Below are 3,929 nucleotides of genomic sequence, written 5' to 3' on the forward strand. Positions count from 1 at the left end.
GATTTTCTTTCTGTTCCTCATGTGGCAGGCCTCAGGATTCCTTTCACTTGTAAATAAATACATTTTGCAGAAGAAATACTTGCATAAGTACAGAATGGTAAAATTTCACTTTCAAAAACTCAGAGCACCAGCACACTTGCTAACTACTCCCAGGCATCTCTTAGGGGACTGATCAGAGTGCTTTGGCATGAATTAAGTATTCTTATTAAAATTACTTTGGATTAAAGGCTGACATACCCAAACCACATATCAATTAATTCAAATTACTCAATTTTAAATGTGTCTACATTTTGTTTTCTTGTTTGCAGTAACCCTCCATAATGGCTCCACTGCAGTCAAACTGGCCCACCCAACGGGAAGCCTCCTCCTCGCCTCAGGGAATCCATCCGTCTGCTCCTGCCAGGGCCCCCAAATGCAGCTCTGCCCCTGCTACCAGCAGAATGTTTTTACTGGGAGCAGCCTCAAGCCAGGTGACTGGGATAAGAGCAGGATGTTGCCCTCCAAGGAGGTGTGGAAAAGCCTCTCTTTAGAGCAGGGCTAATCAGTGTGGTTCATGGGGGAGCCAGCTCCATATTTTAACTAGGCATTCTTTCTGTTGTCTGTCCTGAATCTTCCAACATTCAGCTGCACTGGATGCCCACAAGTTCTAGTTATGAGAGAGCGAGAACATTCTGGAACGTGTCCAGAAGAGGGCAACCAAAATGGTCAAAGGCCTGGAAACGATGCCTTATGAGGAACGGTTAAGGGAGCTGGGCATGTTTAGCCTGGAGAAGAGGAGGTTAAGGGGTGATATGATAGCCATGTTCAAATATATAAAAGGATGTCACATAGAGGAGGGAGAAAGGTTGTTTTCTGCTGCTCCAGAGAAGCGGACACGGAGCAATGGATCCAAACTACAAGAAAGAAGATTCCACCTAAACATTAGGAAGAACTTCCTGACAGTAAGAGCTGTTCGACAGTGGAATTTGCTGCCAAGGAGTGTGGTGGAGTCTCCTACTTTGGAGGTCTTTAAGCAGAGGCTTGACAACCATATGTCAGGAGTGCTCTGATGGTGTTTCCTGCTTGGCAGGGGGTTGGACTCGATGGCCCTTGTGGTCTCTTCCAACTCTATGATTCTATGATTCTATGATTCTATGATTTTTCTATCCAGCTCCTTCACACCTTTTTCATGTCTCCCCATCTTCTCTTTTTCTCTAAATGAAAACATCCCCCAAGTTGTTGCTTTTTTTGAAGGTGTGCCTGCAAAACACCCCTAAAGTTGTAACTTTTTCTCACGCAGCAGTTGCTCTATCATCCCAATAATATCGGTTGCCCTTTTATGACCCTCTTCCAGCTCTACAACATCCTTTTTGAGATGAGGTGGAAACTGTACACTGTTTTTCAAGTGCAGCTGCACCACAGATTTGTATAATGGTGTTGTGATATTGGCAGTTTTACTTTCAATTCTTTCCCTAGCTATTCCTAGCATAGAATTGGCCTCCCCCCCCCCAAAGCTGTCAAGCATTGGGGTGGGTCAACATCTTTCATACATGTGAAATTCAGGTTCCCCCCACCCTACCCCACCCCACCCAGATATACATCAGTTTATACTTGTTTACATAGAACTGCATTTGCCATTTTACTGCCTATTCACTCAGCATGGAGAGGGAGAGATCCTCCTCCTATTTGTTTTCAGCACCCTGAGCACTTTGGTTTCATCAGAAAGGTGACCTCACTGCTCTTTGCTCAGAGGAACTTTCTCCCAGGGGAGAATGTACAGGATTGCCAAAGACAGAGAGAGAGACCACGAAGAAGCAGGCAGGTGACTGGGGCATCTGTATTAACTAGGCAGCCTCAAAAGGTTGAATTCACCCAAGTGTCAAAATACTCATTACAAATGAAACAGAAGCATGCACTCAAGCAGAAGCCATTTTTATGAGCCAATTCAACATGTTGAGGATAAGGAATTGTACTATAAAAAATTATTGACATGCTAGTTTGAGGGCGGAGATGTAAAGATTGGGGGAAAGGCATACTAATGATTGGGTGCATACGATGGGCGTGTTGGCTGGCTTTGGGCAAGAAGGTTGCTTTTACCACAATCTGTTACATACAAATGAGATTATAAGAAAGAGGATATCTGCCATTGAGGTTTTGTATTTATTAATTTGCAGTACTTCGTTTGCATGAATTTCAACTCTGCGGTTCAATTCGCTCTCTTTTATTTTCTAATTAGTTCAGTGTTGCAGGTCAGTTCTCAACATAGCTGGATGTTCAATTACTTTTATTCCATACAGTTAGAATTTGGAGCTTAATGTTTAACATGAATTCATCCATTCCCTGTGCCCTGTGACAACAAAGACCTAATCAGGTATGCTGTAGTTATGGACTAAATACTGAATTACAAGTTTTACATTCAAAAGCTGTGGACAAATTAAACCATAATAGGTTCACATGGATCAGGTGTTCTCAAAATTTCTACCCCAGGGGCTCTTTGAGAGGGCAGAATAATACTTAGGCCCACCAGTCACAAAATGGTGTTGCAGGAGCCAAGCCAGTCACAAAATGGAGGCAAAGGGAGATGGGGTTGTGGCATAATCACCTGGCAGTTACCGACATCATTTTCTACGGATATCAAATCAATCTTAGAAAATTGCTAAATCCCTTGCCATTGCATTTTCTTTATAGAAAGGAGTTCCACAGTTCAGTTTTCCTAAAGTTCTGCTCCCATTTTATTATTTTAGAAGCAACAGCCTTTTACCTCTCTAATTTCTTTCTACAACCAAATTTTCCTAAAGGAAAGGCCCCTTGTGGACCAACACCTACACTAGACACCTGGGTTTCTGGGCATGAAAACTCTTTGTTTCCTGGCAGCTAATAACACAAAAATAAATGCCAAACTTATGCTATATTTCCAGAAGTGGCTTTTATATGTTGTGTGAAAGCTCAAATATAATGGGAAATTAACAGTTAGGGGAATGTTGTAAAAGTGGAATAAACTGCTATGTGAACGCAGCCAGTACTGAGAATTGGAAAGATTCTTGGGAAAGGGTAGGACGCACACGAGGGCTTCGGGTTCAAATGTGGCATAATGTTTGAATTGTAAATCATCCTGAATATATCAAGGGTAGAAATTACACCTCTCAGGCATGCTGGAGAGCTTCTGACAGTCAGTGCAGACAGTAAGGAGCTAAATGGACCAATGGATTGACTCATAATAGGGCAACTTCCTAAAAGTGGGAGGACCTAGAGACTGTATGAAGGCTACTATAATGACAGATCAAGAAAGAGTATATGCATCCAGATACAGAGAGAGAGAGAGATGTGTGTATTTATGAGATACATGCAATTCTTATGGGTCAAGGCGGGTGCTGATGCCTCTTTCTCTGTTTTTAATAAGCACAACAATTGCAGGAATCTGTTTTAGCACACACATAGTTTTTCATTGAATCTGTTCAAACTAGTGGTGCTCTTCAATTTATACTGTTAAAATTAATTTATTTATTAACATTGTGGGTAAATCCCCACCTCTGTATGGCTGATAACAGAAGAAAACGTTGGAGAAAATATCCTGCAGTTAACCCCACTCCTTTGGGGAATAAGCTGCAAATGCCTTTATATCCTCAAGGACTTGGTGGCTATCAGAAGAGAACATTGTTAGGCCCAATCTTGGTCTGCCCCCTAAGAGAATTTACCTATTGGTTATTGGTTGTGAAGGCTGGCTCTGGCTCTAGTCTGGTGGTGGTGGAATCTTTAGTATGCCCAGATGCAAGATAAGTATTGGGATGGCTGTATATAGATTTTACAAGGAAACTTGGAAAAAATAATTCCCCACAAACCATTCTTTGAATGATTTCAAAAGAATCTGCTCTAAATGCATTCTCAGAAGCCACCGACATTTATTATATACTTTTATTATGTTTTATGGTTGCAATGTTCTTGCAAACCTG

Source organism: Podarcis bocagei, assembly GCF_964188305.1.
Source record: "Podarcis bocagei genome assembly, chromosome: 1".
Taxonomy (NCBI): domain Eukaryota; kingdom Metazoa; phylum Chordata; class Lepidosauria; order Squamata; family Lacertidae; genus Podarcis; species Podarcis bocagei.